Genomic DNA, 20168 nt, shown 5'->3' with positions numbered 1-20168 from the left:
TAATCGCCGTAGAGCCGATCCTACGTGAGATAGGCTCGGTGCAGCGAAGGGGTTGACATTGTAATCGGCTCCGTTAAACCGCTGATAAGGACCTCGGTCCGAAAGGAGACTCCTTAACGGGGACCACTCGTCGAGGGAGGTCTCGGTTAGGAACACCTATCCGTGTTATCGGGCACGAAGCCGATGTCCTAATTAATAGGTCGACGGGTGTCGGAAGAATGTCAACGGAGGTCGGTGGAAACTGCATTAACAAGGAGGATTTCGAAAAGCGAGGATAGAGATATTTGGGGGCGTGTAAACGAAAAGTCCGATTTACTAAGTCCGGACTGCCAGACCCCGACGTCTCGGGTTACATCGGGGCAAGGTTATCGGGTTTCCCCGTTGGTTAAACCGAAGCCTTGTAAACGCTCGTTCCGATCCGGCTGCCTAATGCGATATTACGGACAAACCCGCAGGACTCGACACCTCCCTCTGTCGGGTCAGTCGATAGACCGAGAAATCAATTTCTTCTTTTTTTTTTTTTTTTTTTCTAATACAAAATTAAGAAATTGTTTATAAGGAAAGATTTAAATAATTGAAATTTCGTCGGTGTCGGGACCTTCCTTAGGGTCTTTGTGGGTTGCGTGGGAAGGTTTTAAACGATTGAGACTTTCGAATGCTCGTTTCAGGTCGCCTTAAGGTGATATGGTGTCGCCTTAAGGTGATATATATATCCTTTGGTATCACCTTAAGGGGATGTGAAAGTGGCATCCGAAAGCTCAATCGTTCATAAAACTTTTCATAGAACTGGGTGTTTCAAATTGTTCCATACTTTAAAACATGAATATGGAGACCTTAAAGTATGTCCTGAAACCCGTGAAATTTCATTTTTCATAAACAATTTTTAGAATACCTATAAATAAATTTGAGAAGAATTGAAATTTCATGAGTTTCAGGACCTTCCTTATAGTTTCCCTGTTCACGTTGTAACGTTTCAAACTATTCGGTAAACCGAGTTGGGAGAAAAGTGATATAAACAAAACCTCTTGACGCCACTTTCACATCACCTTAAGGTAGGCCCGAGTTGTAGTCGCGATTTCGAATGCCCCTGCGAGGAGAAACGTCTTCCGGTCCATCGACGGACTCGGAAGGGGAGGTCCTAGCTTCTTTTGGGAAGGATTAAGGATTACTTCCCGACGCCGGGGAGGCCAGACAGGGGAGAGGACCATCCCCGTCTGTCTTGCAAGAACCGCGGACGCCGCGTCGATCGATAAGCCTCCAAAGCTTCCGCCGTGACTCTGGAGTGCGACTCGCGGAAAAGCTCTCGATGAGGGAAGAAAATGGGAAAAGGGGAGGTCGGACTTTTGCAAGCTCTTCCCTGGAAGCCTGGACGACGCCTCTCGTTAACGCGTTCCATGGCAAGCCCTTTTTTCCCTGACTTGTCGTTCAGGCGATTTCGGACCCCGTGAATTTTTTACGCCCCCGTAATCCCCGATTTCCCTCGTCCGTAAAATCCTGGAGGCATCCCCTGTCCCCCAGGAAGAAAGGCGAAAAGCCACCGAGCGAAGCAATTCCTTTAGTGGCGAGTTCGTCTCGCGTGTCTCGTGCTAGACGGACGTAAAAATTGAAGGGGAGTTTAAGGGGGTTGCCGGCCCCGGGGTTGATACGCCTGCAAGAGGTTCCATTAACTTAATGCAACCTATCGGGAATGTTTAAGGCTGGGGTTGTGTGTACACGGTGCTCCAGGGGTCTTGGCAACCGACCAATGAAAATCCCCGCGATGCACTCCGGACCCCGGTGCAAGGTGCATTTGCATATTCCCACGTTTATCCCCCCACCCTTCTCGACGACCTTAAACAGCCTGACGTATCGCCTCTCGCGACGATCCGCATTTGCATAATTTCTTTTGCCGGGGAGGCCGTGAACCGTGTGCTGGGAAAATTCTCCTGAATAAATTGCGATAGGCGAGATAAACATTCGTAGGAAGAAAATATTTAACGCGGCGATGTTGCGATTTAAGGCGTTTCAAATTTCACCCCGTAAATGTAAGGGCCCTTAGGAAGGTCTTGTACGCAAAATCACATTTTTTTTTTTTTTTATGAGAATTTAAAAAAGCTCACTTATATAGAGGGATCACTATTGCAAGGAAGGATTATTTTGTTGCCGATTTAGATTTTTCTTTCCTCGATTTGACGTTCCTCTCGGCGTGTTTGATCGCGGGGTGTGTGTCTCTTTGTCAAGCAATTTTATTTTTCCTTCCCCCCTTTTTTTATTTTCTGTCCAGAGGGTGGTCGTCGATTTCGAATTTTGCATTTATCGGCTCCATCGGGCGGTGATAAATTTCTATCGCGTCTGGGTAATAATTTAGTACCCGCCGGTAGGAAGTTTCCGGGGAATTCGAAGAAGCGACCGGAACTCGCCTCGGACAAGATGTCGTTCGAAAACTCGGAGTTTACGGAGCGTAAGTGGTTCGGGACGGTTCCGGGCACCACCGGCGGTGGAACGTCCAGGAACTTGTCCGAGCCCTGCGGCGCGAACCCAACGTGTCCCCGATGAAGTTCGAAACGAGCCACGCGAGGTCCCAACTTCCGCGACCCGGACCTACCGCAACGTTTTCCCCGCACGCCGAAGTCACGGACCAGTTTCCCAAGCTTCTCCTCCTCCCCGGGCGTTCGATCGATTATAATTAATTATTCCAGCCTGAATTTCCAATTTGCAAATTGTTCGATCAGATCTTAGGGCGAGAGATAAGACACCGCGAGGAACAAAGACTCGATCGCACCAGGGAGATATTAATTATATAATTAAAAAAATAATCACATGGCTGAAATGAACTGCGAATAAGGTGGACGCAACGTTTCCTCGGGATGTTCAGAATTTATTTCAGTTTTTTTTAGTGAAGTGATCGTTCTTTGGATCGATGATATGTTTCTAGGGTATTATTCGAAGGGATGGGTATTTTTGCTCGAGGGATATCTTCTTTTTTATCGGGGCAGTGGGGAGGCGATACCCCTTTTTCATCCCTTGGAAAGGGCGCGCCAGAAGAACGGCCCTGACAGGAGATGCGAAAAACGTATCGTACTCCTCTCGACGCTTTTCCTCGCTTTTCCGCTGTATGAAAATGCATCTCCGCGTTAAAAGCGCTCACTCATTGGTCGGCCGCTTTGATATATCCCGCCTCTTCCATCCGCCTGAGAAAGTCGATATGCATCCGGCAGGATCTCGCTAATGCAGGTGCGGAAACATCACGAGTCCTAGTCCTGTTCACTTTCGGTCCCAAATTGGGATCCCAAGAGGACTTGATGTTCCCGTCAGTCCGAAATTATGAATCGTTAACCATTTGATAAGAGATATCTGTCAGGAGTCGGACTCGTCGAAGTGCGGCAAGGGTTTAAGAGGCGATCCGCCGTAAAAACTTGGGAAAGGTCAGGTTTTCGGGAGTGCCCGATAACCTCTTTTGCTAAAGATACGCGGGAGGGATGCACCTTGGCCCGAGGTTACGACCTCCTCGACGAACATCCATTGTCCCGACCGGTCGATAAGATTCTATAACCCTTGAGTCCAATTGCACCAGTGGCATCACGCGACATAACCCCCCGGCTGCACGCGACGATAACCGTCGGCCACGTTTTCTTAATCGATTTCATCCTTGCCTCCCGATCGGCCACGTCGTGACGAGGTATCCGTCGACCTCAAACGACGGTTTTCCGCGCTTCTCTCCCGTTCTTTGTCATCCGGAGATGCAGCTCCTTCCGGCCGCATCAGGGTTGCTCAGCCTGTTGCGTTTCCGCCATGGTTGGCTCGGTGAGATTTTCCGACCTCTTTTGAAAGAAACCTCGGCGGGACTTCTGGTTGCAACCGGCCTCGCACTTTGAGTCGCCTTGACGGGGACCTCGTCCGCTGCACTTTGGGTGCACCGTGTCGGGGGGCTTCGTCCGCTGCATTTCGAATGCATCGTGTCGGGGACCTCGTCCTCTGCACTTCGAGTGCATTATGTCGGAGGGCTTCGTCCGCTGCATTTCGAAAGTAGCATATGGGAGGGCCTCGTTTACTGCATTTCGAATGCATCGTGTCGGGGACCTCGTCCTCTGCACTTCGAGTGCATTATGTCGGAGGGCTTCGTCCGCTGCATTTCGAAAGTAGCATATCGGGGGGCCTCGTTCGCTGCATTTCGAATGCATCGTGTCGGGGGGCTTTGTCCGCTGCACTTCGAATGCATCGTGTGGAAGGGCTTCGTCCGCTGCATTTCGAAAGCAGCGTGTCGGGAGACCTCGCCGCTGCACTTGGAATGCATCGTGTCGGAGGGCTTCGTCCGCTGCATTTCGAATGCATCGTGTCGGGGACCTCGTCCGCCGCATTTCGAGTGCATCGTGTCGGGGACCTAGTCCGCTGCACTTCGAATGCATCGTGTGGAAGGGCTTCGTCCGCTGCACTTCGAGTGCATCGTGTCGGGGACCTAGTCCGCTGCACTTCGAGTGCATTATGTCCGCTGCATTTCGAAAGTAGCATATCGGGGGGCCTGGTTCGCTGCACTTCGAATGCATTATGTCGGAGGGCTTCGTCCGCTGCATTTCGGATGCATCGTATCGGGGGGCCTCGTCCGCTGCACTTCGATTGCACCGGGCACGACGACGTCGCGAGTGGTGGCGTCGGTCGGGTGAGCCTTAACGTTGCACTCGCGACTACGGGAAATTGGAAATCGATAGCTCGACTCGTTGTTGGCGTGCAGTCGGCATCGGGGCTGCACCGTACGCGGGTGCACCACTCGAGGGCGATTCGCAGCCGGAGCGAGACGAAAGGGACGATTAAAATTCCGGGAGGGTCCGATCGCGAATGCCCGCGCGGTATGAATATTCGTCAGGTGGCCGGTCGATATGCAAATCCACCCCCGGGAAAAATGTCGGGGACAAACGATTTAATCGGGGACAATCGGAGCCGGAAAAATTGGGCAGGACTGCCGGCACGCCATCGGTCGCCCTCGGCGGTGCCCCTTGGTGGATCGATCCTTTCGGATCGCGGATCGATTATTTCGGGGCGACACATAAACGGGGGAAAGAAGAAAAGAAAGAAAGACCTCCGCACTCTAATCAAAGAACGGCATTGCCGATTAAATTCCCGCGGGAATAGTCCCACCAACGACGATAACGTTTGCATTCATATCACAGCCCTGGCGATTGAAGACCTCCCTTTCCCGAATTTTTTTTCTCGGTATATCAGAAATATTAAAAAAAGAAAATCTTGCAAGCGTTATCGCGGCATGTGTGAGATATCTCGTCTTCTTCGATTCGGCAGTGGGTGACGTTTAAATCCAATTTGTAGGAAAGGGTTCCGTTGCTCCCGCGTACGGCCCGCGTGTCCTAGAGGGTGCACGGCGGCCGGGGGTGGTCCCGAGGGAGGGACGGCGTCGGCGTCGGCGTCGCGACGCCCGGAGAATCAGTCGCTATCCGACCTCGCGGGGCGGTGCACCTTCCCACTCCCACCTCGAAGGCGAACCTGCGCCCTGAGCGAGAGCCTCGGGGACCGGGGAACCGGGAGGTGGCGAGGTCATCGGTCGGGTCGTCGGTCGGGTGGTCGTCCTCGTCGGCGGACGCACGTCGCCCGGGCTCGATCGAGGGTGCAGCGGGTGCATAGGGTGCATACGGTGCACCGGGAGAGGTTAAACCAGGTGTCCAGGGGCGGCCGGGTGTCGGCGCGGCTGCGCGGCCTCGATTCCCCTCAGGTCGGGGGGCATGTGTCGATCCCGGGTATCCCCGTGACCCGGACGCCGACCTGGACCAGCTCCCGTGGCTCTCCCCCGGGACGCCCGACGTAAGGTCCTCAGACCCACGAGTGGACGCGTCCCGGTCGAGGCTCCACCGATCGACCTTGAAAACCGCGGAGGGACTGGGCACGACGAGGGACCCACCGGAACCAGGGACCCGGAGGAAACGCTACGGGAAACCCGCTTCCGATCGGCATACCTCGTAACCGCGATGCGACGAGACGGGTGCGGCCTCCTCCCGGACGATTCCTCGACGATGGGGCTCGACTTCCCGGATGCGTAGCCACCTGGTGGTACTCCTCATCTCGTCACGGTCCAGAGTGTGATGTTTGATGCTGCAGTGGTGTTTTATACGGCGGCGACGAAAAGGTGCGCGCAACCGGTTGCCCTGAATCAGGCGCGCTTCCCCGGTCCGTCTCTCGGATCTCTCGCCCTGGTCCGAATTTTTGAGTCTTGGTGAATTTTCTTCTTATATTTTTTTTTCCTCTCTTCTTGATTATGCCACGTCAATGTCGCGGGAGGTGCAGTCGGGTCGGTGCTCGTTGCACCGTTGGAATTAATCTCGAGGGATCGGCACGAGGGAAATCAAAGGGTATAGGGAGAGGGTCGTCGAGATGAAAGATTTTTCGTCATTTTCTTTTGGCTGGTCTTTTTTTTTTTTTTCCTGTGATTCTTCCCGATTCTTCCCGATTTTTTCCTGCTCTTCCCCTTTTCGATCCGTTGTTTATCCTCGGGCATCCCCCGTGACGGGGCCTCGATGTGTTGGGAAAACTATCGATTGATCAAATTACCGGTTACTGATTACCGACCCCACCCGGGCGCACTAATTGCTCCAGGTCTTTCGGTTCGTTTTAATCTACGCGAACTCGGAGATATCGTTAATTGCAGCGACAAACCGACCCCTGTTAGTCCGCGATTATCGGCCGCGTAAGGACGTTTCAATTTCCGCAGCCAGGAGTCGATTTCCTCCAACGAGGATCCTGACCGATTTCTCGCTTCCGGCTCCCACTTCGCCCTCGATAACGCCACCCGCGATCGATACCTCGATGGTTATCGATACAGGGGACTAATTCCTAATCACGTCCGACGACTAATTACGCGGCTGACTTTTCCTCGGTCCATCCATACCGCATTGGTTATCACATGTCAACTAAACGTTTCATTGAAGTGCATAACCTTTGGCCGCTAATCTCGAGCAATGACGTTAAATTAAAATAATTATTCACGTGCAATCAAAATATTCCCTCGGTCCAGTGTAATGTATGTTCTAAGAAACTACCAAAATTACCTAATTGACATGTTCTCGTTTATCGAGGCGATCACTATAGTCTAATTAATCTGGTATCCGATTCGCTATGAGCTTTCTGAAATTAATCAATCATTAAATGATTGTTATACGATTGTTAAATCATTGTTATATCATAGAAATGATTTTCTCTTCTGCTGGAAGTGTAGGCGTATGCGTTGGGTATCGGGAAATTTCCGCTTTTCCGGGGCTTTTTCCGCATCTTTAATGGCGGGCCCCGGCCGGAAAATGGCATTAAATGATTGTTATGCGATCGTTAAATCATTGTTATATGTGCCCATAATTATGAAAGTGGTCTAAGTGAAAATAAAAAAAAAAAAAATGAGTTTATCAGTTATTTCACGCCATATTATTTCAAACGAAATTAATTCAATGTAATTTCGAAACAAAAAATATATGACTTAGACCACTTTCATAATTATGGGCACATATCATAGGAATGATTTTCTCTTCTCCTCGAAGTGTAGGCGTATGCGTTGGGTATCGGGAAATTTCCGCTTTTCCGGGGCTTTTTCCGCGTCTTTAATGGCGGGTCTCGAGCCTGCCGGATTTCCCCGGGATTTTCGGGCCCCGGCCGGAAAAATGGCCGATGGCGCCGTGGCTTTAACGAAGGCCAAGCACAAAGCTCCTGGTTCTGGGTCAGAGTTCAATGGACGGCGAGCGTCCATAGCGCCGTTTACGTGCCGAGCTTTTGCGCTCCGGGTGCCTCGGCGAGGATCAAAGCGTCGCTGCCCTTTTTTTTTCGGGCCATTCGAGGGAGCAACCACCGGAAGTGCAGGACGAATCGAGAGCTTTCTGCCGAGCGATCCATCCGGCGATAGGCGACTCTAGGGGGCTGGGTCCAAAAGGAATCGCTTCTAGAGCTTGCTTTCGCTCCTCCACGCCCCGATAGCGATACGGATAATAAAAGTGATAGGAATTCATGCCTCGACCCGGGGCATCCCGACTTGTTTATAAGGCATTCATCACCGAGGAAGATATAGGAGGCGTAATGCGTCGCGACAGAGGAAAGTTGTCGCAGTGGTGTCGGAAAGTTTCCCAACCGATCATTGCCGGACGGGTGCTCGATATGTTGGGCGCCAGTCGGAAGGCTGGGGGATTTCCCCTAGACTCTCTATAGAGGGCTGCTATTGGTCGCAGGCCAGTGAACCTGGACCCAGTGGATGGGCGATGTTCCCCTTGGCGGGATGTCATCGATTTTCATCGATTTCCATCGGTTCCCCCCTTTTCCCCCGATTGGAACCCGCTGGTCAGTTCCAGACAAAGGAACTCGCCGATTGGTCGGTGGAAAGTCGTCTCGATCGGCGCGATTAAGCCCCGTTCTTTTCACCCCTTCACTTAGGGAAGTGGATTTTAATTAAGCCCCGTCCACCCCGACCGACTTCGATTGGCCCACTGGAAGGCTTCTTTACTCCACCTTAAGGTGACGTGACGTGGTGTCGAAGAGGTTTTGTTTATACTACTTTTCTCCCAACTCAATTTACCGAATGGTTTGAAACTTTACAACCTGAATAGGGAGACTATAAGGAAGGTCCTGGAACTCGTGAAATTTCAATTCTTTTCCAATTTGTTTATAGGTATTTTAAAAATAGTTTGTAAAAAATGAAATTTCGGAGAAAAGTTTTGTGAACGATTGAGCGATAATAAATAAAAAAATTCATACACTTTTAGTACATGTGGTTGCAGTGAAGTTTATGAATTTCCACCGAACAGAACGCGGCTGTAAAAACCCGCGGTGAAGCCGCCAAGTTCTCGCCGCAGTTGTCCCGTGCCGAAAGTTGTGCGGCCATTTTCCTATTCTCTCTGTTAAGAGCTCGGAGAAGGGAGGGAGAAGGTTCGTTTCCTCGAGAGGCACTTTTTTTCACCTCCGCGACCATTTACGTAGCCCTCGGCGAATCTCCGCATTGCGTGGGGCGACCCCGGGTCGATTCTCCCCGTTCCCCCTTCCCCTTTCAACCGATAACAATACCCCAACCCCCGATGGACTTTCGCGACGAGGTTCCTCCTCTTCCCTTTTAACCTAACCTTAGGCCGAAAGGCTAGGAAAGTCCATTAGACGTCCAACGAACGTTGTCGATCGCTTCCTGAAATTTAAGAAACGCAGATATCACGTGTCTATATCAAATCCACTGATAACGGGCTCATATCGAGGGGAAATTTATTAAAGAAAAATTTTAGGGGCGATCGTCGAAGTTAAGCGACGCGGGCATTGTTCTTCCAGGGATGGGTGACCGCGATGGGTGTTGGATAGATATAAAAAATCATAGACTTATATATATGTATATCATATGTCCAACGAACGTTGTCGATCGCTTCCTGAAATTTAAGAAACGCAGATATCACGTGTCTATATCAAATCCACTGATAATAGGCTCATATCGAGGGGAAATTTATTAAATAAAAATTTTAGGGGGGATCTTCGAAGTTAAGCGACGCGGTCACTGTTCTTCCAGGGATGGGTGGCCGCGGTGGGTGTTGGCTAGATAAGAAAAATGACAGATAACGTATATTTGTGGGAAAAACGAGCGGTATCGGGCCTCTCGTACCGAGGCCTAAATTGATTAAAGAAAAATTTATGGGCGACCGTCGATCCGTAGTCGGCGACCAGACGCACGTGTCGTCGGGACGCTCCGTTAGTTCCTCGCCGTAGCGGGTGTGCGTTCCGTTGGGACCGACCTCTTCCTTCCTTCGGCGACAGTGCGCGGCGGGACTCTAGCCCGCGAGTTTCCGGTGCCGGGGTGCCCGGGAGTTGGACCCGAACCGTCGAAAGGATCGGAGCCAGCCGGTCGCCGAAGAGAGGATCCCCCCACGTGTCAAGTCCCGAGGTGCGCCGAAGTCGCCGATCCGATGATGGGATTTATTATGGGCTGCACGTGCTTCAAGGGCGCCGCACTGAAGCATCTGGTTCAAGGTTGGTTACCCTTCCTTAGAAGCGGCGGACCTCTTGGCGCGTCCACCCTCCCCCTGTTCACCTGGACCCCCGAGATCGGAACTTTCGCGTCTCCCCTGGAATTAATTCCTCCCGTGGAAGGCTAGGTTAGAGTGCAGGACCGTCACCGGTGACACGGTTACCGACCGGCCACTTCCGGTCCCGATTTGCCGCACGGCCGAGTGCAGGTGCAGCTGCTCAGTCTAGGTGCGCGCCTGGCCTAACCTTAAAACTTATGGAAATGGACGAGAGGATGGGTGTCCCCAGGAGGTTAGAGGTCTCTTTTCCGAAGCATCGTTGCGACTGCTCTATATATATATACATTCATCGCATCGAAGAAACATTTTATTAATTCAATGAATTTGACCAGTATAAACTCGATATATATATATATATATATAGCTAGCAAATATATATATATATATAAAAAACAGGTATAATAAAAGAAAAAAAAAAAAGGGAGAATTTCCTTTAAGCTGCGCGTCAAGATGCGCGTAGGGACGGCGCCCGTCGACCTACATCGGGGAAAGGTATTTGAATGAATTCTCTCCCTTTTCATTGCCGCCTCCCTGTGATCTCCTCTATCCTCTTTGACTCCCGAGAATGCCGGTTTGTTCCGGTCCCCCTAGGAGGGCGATTAATTTGAAGGCGAATTAATTTGTAGGAAACGAACAGCCACTGTAGGGACTTGGCGCGTATTTTCGAATCTTCGCCCGGAAAATGTCCGTCCCTGGTCACGCGTTCAGGAACGGCCCTCGATTTTTTAGCTCGTTCATTCCCTAAGGGAATGATCCCGCCCAATTTCAGGGATTATTCTTCTGCCTCTCGATTGGCAGAATAAGGCTGGAATTAATTAAATCCTTTCGCGAATCCCTGACAATCCTCGAGGATGCATTAGTATGGAGATATGAAGTCCCCTTAAAAGTCTGAGTGTATTTTTTATTTTCATTGTTGCAGGTACGTTCCGACCGGGGTTATCCTATAGGCATGAAAGAGTTCCATCCTTCCACGTGAGTTACGAAATATTTCCCTCGCCGTTCCCTTATTAAGGGAGGACATTGTTTATTGCTAACTGCGTCCCGATTTGAGAGACACTGTTCGTACGGCCTTAACGCCGCGGCGCTCCCGGGCTCTAATTGCGCGTTTAACCTCCGTTAATCCCGGTCAAGTGGCTTTCTTTTTTTCTTTTTATTCCCCATCAACTGCGTTCCTTTTATTTTTATTTTTTTTCCTTTCTTCCCTAATTGAGCCGTTTCTACGCGCGAAAGTGTCCGAGATGTCCCATTATGGAACTGTGTTCACGGTACGGGGATCCATTCTACGTCGGTTAACTCCAGTTTCGGCTAATTGCCGCTAATATCCCCAGATTTCCCATCTCGAGCCGCTAAAAACCCTAGACGTTTGCGCAATGTATATTCTCGGCCTAGTGGAATGGAATTCCAGCGTTCCGCGCACCCCCTTAAGGCGCCATCTTGGCCTCGCCCGAAATTAAGGGCGTTAGAACGTCTTCTCCCCCGTACACGAAATGCCGTCCCATCGCGTGATGGATTTCCTTTAAGCATTTTAAAAGTGAGACAAGCTCTAGGCAACGACATCCTCGAGGATTTCTCACGTGTAAACGTTTCGTCTCTGATCGATCGTTCCCTGCCGCGTGGTGGCGCCGTCGCGACGGCCCGTGAGAGATTTCGGAACTAGAATTAACGACGATCAATGGCCAAACGCGATGGTGCTGCCATCCGTTGCGCCGTCGGGGAAGCTACTTCTCTCGTTGACTCGTTCATCTTTTCGCGTTACCGACCAGGAGATCGGGTCGATTTTTTATTTCTATTTTCTAACGAAGGAATAGAGGAATCGTCTCCGTAATACATTGCATGTAAAATACACAACCTGCTGCGCATAGATACTGATCTTATTTCGGTACGCACGGTCGCTTCCTTACCGATAGTAGAACCCTCGATTGGTCGACGCAGGTAGCGTTGTGGAGAACTCTAGCGGGGATCCCTGGAACTTCCACTCCTGAGAGGGAAATTTATCGGTCGATAACGCGGAAGCGGTTTTAACTCGAGGACCGATTTCGATTGATAAAATATATATATAAAGAGAAAAAAATATAGCGAGTGCGAGGGGCGATATTATTCCAAGAAGAAATTCCTGATTAGGGTAAAATCACTCACGGTCGTATTTTCGTGAAAGGATAGTGTCAGGTACAGAGATGGGTTGCCGAAGAGACCGGAAATTCGATATTAAATCGGAAATGCCGATATAGTTACTCCCCGGGGTATTAAATTCGAGGTTGGAGCGCAGGGGGAGGGGAAAAAAGTGGAGGACTTTTTCGCCGTACTTTTCGCGCGCGGAGGGAAGTCGTTACCGTATATTAAAGCGTCCTTCAAACTTCGAGTCGGCGGACCGGAAAAGAAGAGAGCGGGCTCGGGGGGAGGAAAGGGGGAAGAAAGGCAAAAACCGAGCTTCCGGTTGCCGAGCTTATCGAGATACGTGCCCTCGTCTGGTATCCCGAGTGGCCGATAGATATTCCCGAAGGTTGCCAAGGAAAACCGATGACGGTCAGGAGACACCGATTTCCCTTCCGGAAGGACGCATCCCTCCCGGGGATCCAATTACGGGGAGCTTTAATCCCCCGTAGACGGGGGAGAGCACAGAAGAGAGGTGGGATTTCCTTCTAGCGTACGCGTGTCCATTATTTCTCCTTAATTGCTGTCAGGGGTAATGGGAACTTTCGGTGGCGCAAAGCGTCGAGAGACGAGGAAAGAGGGCCACAAAAAAAAAAAAAAGAAAATGTGAAAAAATAATATATATGTATAGAAAGGACGCTAAGGGGAAGTTAGCTTTTTGTGCTCCAATTAAGTTAGACAAATTGCACCTTTGTTCGAGAAATCAAGCCGAGCCGTGAAAGATGCCGACCCTGGGGCGGGGATATTATTCCGGTATTCCTAGGAGAAGGGGAACACATTTCGAGTACTTTTCCTGTTTGCGCTTACGGACAATGCCAGACAAACGTTTCTACGAGGGCCACGTAAGTGCCTATACGCGGGATACGGTTTTCCTCCTCTTTCGAGCTTTCGAGTCCCGGTAATACCGATCCGATGATTCGCCCTCCCTTTTCTCCTCTCCGCTCTTTCCTTTGTCTCCGCAAATCTCCAATATGCCGGTTATTAGAGAAATCCACCCCGGTACGGATTCCGTAATGAACTGCCGAGTCAGTTAAGGTGATATGAAAGTGATATGTACATAACGGTTGAAAGATTGACAAAGCTCATCTACAAACTGGGTGCACCGAATTACCTGAAACTTTTATTTTTATTTATTTATTTTTTACAAAAAAAAAAAGGAAAAAGAAGAAATTTCACGTTATTCCTTACGGCCTCCGTGATCACGCGTTGAAGTTTCAGATAATTCGGTGCAATCCAGTTTGGAGAAAAGCTTTATAAATATTTTCACTTTTTGTTATGTGTATATATATATATATATATTTCATATCACCTTAAGGGGATGTGAAAGTGCCACCAATTCGATCGAAGCTTCTCTCCTAATCGAGTGTCCCGAATCGCACCGAACATTACAACGCGTATGAAATTTCATGTTTTCCAAATAATTATTAACGGACCCATAAACGAATTTTTAACAAAATCGACATTTCACGGGCGTCGGGACTTTCCTTATTGTCTCCGTATTCACCTGATCAGGCTTTCAAGCGATTCGGTGCAAAGTCGGAATCGAAGTCCGGAAAACAGTCGAACGAAATCTCATAAGTTCTTCCCTATCCTTCGCTTTCCCATCGCCTTAAAAAAATTCGGGAAAGCTTTCGGCGTCCCACCACGTTCCCTTCTATTTTTGTTCCTCCATTTTCTACGTACAATCCGCCCACGCGCACATTCCGCATCTCGGCCGCCGTTTCCTCCTGCATTCCTACGCGGAATGATGCTTTTCCGCGGGTAAACCGCACAGTCGGGTAATAAAGCCGGATTTTCCCCCGACGCCGTCGGTCTCGCAATTTGATTTCCCTAACGAGGTGGACGGAGATGGGGGGGGGGGGGGGGGCAGGAAAGAAAGGAGGAGGGCAAAAAAGGAAAGGCGGCCAAGGGGTGAAATATTCAATCCTTCCGGAAAGACTTTGAAATTTTCATTTTCCCGCGCCCACCTCCTGTCCCCCGTACCGAGTTTTCCTCTCGGGCGTTTTCTTCCCGGAAAGCCGTAAAAGCTCTTTTCTCCTTCGGGCCGAAAAGAGGGTGAGGGTGAAAGAGAGATAGAAGAGGAGGCAGCTCCAGCGGAGCGCCAACTCGGGGGGTGGGGGGGAGGGGGGGGGGGGGGGGGGTGAGCAAAGATGAATTATTCCTGCTCCACGGTGTTCAAACACGCGGCGCATACATCCGCAACTACGTGAACCCCCCCTCTCTGTGTCAACCCTTTCCCGGTCCTTCGCGGGCGATTTTCCGGGATTTTCCGCAGCCACGGGGAAAGGGGAACCGGCGCGTAATACGCGGGGGAGGGGGGAATGCCTCTTTCAAATTCACGATTTAGGAGTAATTAATTCACCGCGAGTGTCCTTGGTCTCCCGTCCCCCCTTGTAAATCTCTTCCCCCCCTGCCATCAATTTTGACAAATCTCATTGCGAGGCCTCGAAATCGGGGACTCGGCGTTTCGGCGACAATTGTGCCCATAATTATGAAAGTGGTCCAAGTCATATATTTTTTGTTTCGAAATTACATTGAATTAATTTCGTTTGAAATAATATGGCGTGAAATAACTGATAAACTCATTTTTTTTTTTAATTTTGACTTAGACCACTTTCATAATTATGGGCACAATTGCGCCCCTCGACAATGGACTACTTTTGCCGAATCGTTGGAAACTGTCAAACGGGGCCCACGAGGAAGGGCCCGCTCCCCCTGTGACTTCAATGTTTTTTTTTTTCTCTCTTTTCCAAATTTTCTAGGGTATTGGACGGTTTTTTCTCCTCCTTCTCATCAAATCTGAAACTTCGGCTTCCGGGGACGATGGCGACCCGTGTGACTTCAATGTTTTTTTTTTTCCCTTTCTTTATCTATTGCAAATTTTCCAGGGCATCGGACGGTTTTTTCTTCTTATCAAATCTGAAATTTTTGCTTCCGGGGACAATTGCGACCCGTGTGATTTCAATGTTTTTTTCTTTCTCTCTTTTGCAAATTTTCTAGGGCATCGGACGGTTTTTTCTTCTCCTTCTTATCAAATCTGAAACTTCGGCTTCCGGGGACGATCGCGACCTCATCGATCGGTCTTCCTAGTCGCTTTAGGATCGTCGCCGTTTCGCGTTTATTCCGCGATAAAGCGATAAGGTCGCGCGATCTAGGAGAGGTCCCTCGGGACGGGGGATTAAAGTCGGCGTGGACTAGTCGACCGGGATAAATCCAGGAAGCCGGACTTCCCTTTACAGAGGCGCGCCCTCCAGAGGTGGGACGTGCCCGGAGCCCTCTCTCTCTCTCTCTCCTGGGCGTCCCAGAATTTCCCGGGAGAGTGGCAGGTCCACGTGGCTCGATCGTCCCCTGTCCTCCCAACCCCCCTTTCCCCTTCTCCTTCCCCCCGACCTCGGCGACCCAGCCCCAGGCTCGTCACCGTCCCAGCAACACCCTGGGGAACCTTGCTCCGCCATTTTCGGGAGGTCTTTTCGAGTCCGCGGATCGATTTCGAGTTCTCACCCAGCAATGTTGATTTCTCGCACCCCTTCTCCCCCCCCCCCCAACTGACTCCGACCCTCCACCCCCACGGACCGGCGCGAACGGAGCTTCCAGCGTGGGCGCGACCGGGACCGAATGTCAAGGTTAATCCCGGGAACCACCCGGCTATCCTGCGGGACCTCGACGAGGTCCTTCGGGCCTCGCGACCCTGACCTTAAACCTTGGACTCCGCGGGACACGGGGGCGACCTCCCTCCCACCTCCCTCGATCGCTTCCGGAACTTATCCCGGTTCCTTAAGGAGCTCCGGGTAATCCGCTTTACCTCTCTTTCCCCTCCCCGCTCTTGGTAGACACTCGGGGCTTGACAGTCGACCGCGAGATATCGCCGTCGATGTTTCTTCCCGGGCTTATTTAACACTATTTCTACGGAAAGTGTCGACAGGCACCTTGTAAAATTTTAACTCGAAATTATTATCAGTTTAATAATTTTTTTTTTCTCAATTAATGTTTTGAGTTTTGGTAGAATAATTGTTACAATTTATTTAGCGGTATCATTTTCCTCCAGCTCGTCGAAACCTTTTGGTCGAAATAGGTATATACGATATCGTGGTAGAAATAGTGTTAAACAGGGACAATCCACACGTGGAGAGTACTGTCATCGGGATCGTTCTACTTGCAATGGGGCGTTTTAATTACCTCGATAATTAGCGTCGAGATTCGCGGCATCCGAGGTAAAGGGTTCGGCATTGTTTTCTCCCTTTTTCCTCCATTCGGAGGGCGATTTTCTTTTTTTTTCTTTTTTTTCCCTTCTCTCAGAGGAAGATGATCTTCTCTTTCTCCGCGCCGTTGATTTAGTTGAGAGTTTCTCGCTCCAGTCAACTTGGCACACGCCAGAAAGGCGGGTCGCTGCCCTGTGCCGAATATTTTTGGCAAGGGGCGCCGTTTCTGCGGGCTTTTTCTTTTTTTTTTTGCTAAAGGAAACATTAAAAAAAAGAGAGAAAAGAAGGAGAAAAGAGAAAACTAGCCGGTATTCGGGACACCCAGGGAGAACTTCCGGCCAAAGCGATAAAACACTAGGAGGACGAAGATGGTTACTTTATTGGGTCAATGCAGAGACAATGCAGCTGCAGTCTCTCCTCTGCACTTTTCATGAACGATTGTGCTTTCGGGTGCCACTTTGACATCCCAAGGGATGAAGGATGAAGATCGACAGAACCTAGGCGAGGTTCCTGACCCACTTCCTCGTCATCGGGACCGATCGAGAGGTCTTAATAACGACAGGGGATGTCGCATCGACTTGAAAACTTTGGACTATTAGTGCGACAACTTCCCCTCGAGCAACAGCCATTAGGGTGACTGGAGAGAGGATCGATTCCCGAGGGAATGCCCGCACTAAGTTCCTGCTTCCAGGAGCTGCATCCGCGAATTCTCTCGGGCTAAGCCGGGCATAATGTCTATCTGCCCTACATACGCGTCGAAATCAAATATTAATCCCCGCCAAGATCGATGCGAGGGGGTCCACCTGATTTCGTTAGTTAATTGAAGCACGGGGAGCGCAAACCCGACACGCAAACGGCATGACCGAAAGGAGTTCGTTAATGAGCCTAATTGCTCCAATTACGCCGCTGTATGTGTTCATCCACCTCTCCCGTATATAGTTCACGAAAATCCGAGTTTAATTCCCCTTTAACGGCGTTAACCCCAATTTACACGTGGCGAACGTCCGTTCGCAATCTCTCCATATCCTCGTTAGACGTACAATAGATTGATAACATGAGCGATATGCGCCCATAATTATGAAAGTGGTCTAAGTCAAAATTAAAAAAAAAAAAAATCAGTTTATCAGTTATTTCACGCCATATTATTTCAAACGAAATTAATTCAATGTAATTTCGAAACAATAAATATATGACTTAGACCACTTTCATAATTATGGGCACATATCACTCTCGACGTTGTTCCCCATTTTCTCGCGATAACGTTCGGTCTCCCTTTCTCTCTCTCTTTTCTGAGAGAATTACGACCCGTCCAACGTTTTGATAAGGCCCCCTTCGCGGCGTTATCGTTCACCTCGACAAGTTATATAGGAAGGACCCTTCGCGTCGAAGAAGAAAATTTCTGGGACAGGTGTCCATAAGAGAAGGCAATAAGGAAAGGCGCTCGGTCATTTCGCGGCTTGAATATAAATGCGAAATTTGCCCGGTCTTACGAATCCCGAGAGGGGGGGGGGGGGGGGGGCATGCGAAGAGCATAATTTGCATGCCTTTGTGCCTTACTCGCGGAGCGCCGAATCTTCGACGGGGATTCCCCCGGGATTAAAGAGGATTTACCTCGATTTAGATCCTCCTCTGGTCGAGCTCCCTACTCATAGCGGTTGAAATGGATAACTCCTTGAATCAAGCTCGATAAATCCGTATTACATCAAAATCGAAGGGGTGTTGTCTTTCATCCGAACATTTCGATTTACCACCCTCGGTCGTTTTTCATCTCGAAATTGGGGAATGATGGTGATGAAAGTGCCTTGCCAAAAAAAAAAAAAAAAGAAAAAAAAAGGGCACCTTTCCCGGGTGGCACCTATGCAAATTTCCTCCAATCAGGGCTTGATTAACTGAACACACGTCCGCGTAACACCGGGTACGGATCGAACCTGGTCGATAGCTCGAAATGCGAAAACCCAAGCAATTTTTAAACCCCATCGCTCGGTCGCTTCCATTATCCCATTTTTCGCTCAGCATCTCCCCCTGTATTTATTCGACAGGAATTACGGGACAGCTCGGGATTTTCATCGGACGGTGCGCTGATTTTTTAGCGCGATAATCCAGACATTGCCTTCGGGGAAACGAATATTACATGAGAAAAAAAAAAGAAAGAAAAGTGTCATCCAACCGAGATATATTTCCCATGAATAGTGGCAAAGAAATATCCGGCAGGGATAATTATTTCCTTGGAATGACAATTTATTTCAGTTCATTCCAGTGTAATGATTTTTGATTAACTAAATATTTCATCGAGTCGAATTTCTTTTTTTTCTTTTTTCTTTTCTCAGGGTACGGATTTTCAATTTTCCCGCCACTTGCAGTCCTGCTCCAAATTTCCCCGCGACATCCTTGAACCTCGACCAGACATCGATTGCACCCTCTTTGCTTCCCTTTTTCAATGTTTCACCCCGGGGGAAGGGGGGGCAGTGCTTCATTTTCAAGGCAAAGGATCCAAAGGATCCCCTGGAGCGCGTTTACGTCGGATGATGTAAAACAGGACGAAGGAACCGTGCATAACTTCCGGAAGCCGGGGAAATTGTCGAGCATCTTGCTGCCTCTCCCCTGGGGTCTGCTCTTCAGGTTTTATCGAGATTAATGCGTGGGCCCTTCCTAGACACGGCCCTAGATCACTCGGCAAGGTGGGCGAGGTATTCTGAATTACGGCCTCGCTGCTATTTACGTATTATCGACCAAGGAGAATAGCGCCCGGGCGTGGCGTTGCTCACCCACGCACTACGTACCTGCGTATGCGAGATAATCAGAAAATTTCCCATAAACCAGGGAGGTTGAAGGTGGACTCCACCTTCCCTTCCTTGATTAGGTGATCCCAAGAGTTTGAGGAAATTATCGATTTTAATGGATGTCACGCGGTAGTCAGATGGAAATTGCGAGCATAAGTGACTGGAAGGAATCGTTCGAAATCACCGATATATCCTCACGAGTTTAACCCTTTGTACATGGAACCGTTCCGACATATGGGCGAAATTCCTCTGACCGTGCAGGCAATATTGGACCAAACGTCGGGACCTTCTTCGTAGCTTCCATGTTCACATTGTCAAGCTTGAAACGATTAGGTACGTTCAGTTCGGAGAAAGATAAAAAAAAAAGCAAATCTTCACGGCACTTTCTCATCACCCCGTTTCCCGGTATCTGATTTGTCCCCCCCGGGGAAAATTAAATTCTATCGGGGCTGAAACTCACGAGGAGGGAAATTGGACTTATTGGGGAGAGCGGACCGGATGAAAAAGCCGGCGGGAAAAATAAAAAAAGAAAATTGAAAAGGGAAGAGTCCGACAAAGGGGAAAACCTGGACCCGGAGGGAGCCCGTTGATCTTCCCATTTTCCAGATTGGAAATCCAAAGCGCCGAATCGTTCGATTTTTCCGCTTTCCCTGACGTTTCTCGCGTTATTCCACGTAGGACTCCGGGAGAGGGATCGAATGGCGTAATAACCCTTCGTGTAGAAAATGAGATCGCGAGAGATGAGAGCCTCTCGCGAAAGGCCCTCCGAATTTTAGAGGAATATGGATTCAGAAAACAGCCCCAGGTCCTGGACCATCCTTGGAGCCCCCGCCTCTCCTTTAATAGCTCGTCGCGTTCTTTGTATCCTTTTCATCCCTGGTCATACGACGAGAATCAACATTCAAGGTTGACCCAGGAGAAAAGGGAAGAGGTCCTTTTCCTTTCCTTCCTTCCGCCTACGTCACCTCCGCATTCGCATCCCCTTAAGGTAAAGTGAAATCCCTTTCAAATCAGTCGATTCGAAT

At 49.7% G+C, this 20168-nt stretch overlaps 1 protein-coding gene across 7 annotated transcripts in view; it reads left to right on the top strand.

The window, feature by feature from the left end:
* The window catches only part of LOC105696830 (phosphatase and actin regulator 2), a 78539-nt gene that overhangs the window by 31741 nt on the left and 26630 nt on the right, over nt 1-20168 (top strand). The window lies entirely within an intron of this gene.

Source organism: Orussus abietinus, unplaced genomic scaffold (assembly GCF_000612105.2).
Source record: "Orussus abietinus isolate OABI.00-Male unplaced genomic scaffold, Oabi_2.0 scaffold94, whole genome shotgun sequence".
NCBI classification, from domain to species: Eukaryota; Metazoa; Arthropoda; class Insecta; order Hymenoptera; family Orussidae; genus Orussus; species Orussus abietinus.
The sequence above is the reverse complement of the archived record's forward strand: the minus strand, read 5'-3'. Positions and strand labels throughout refer to the sequence as shown.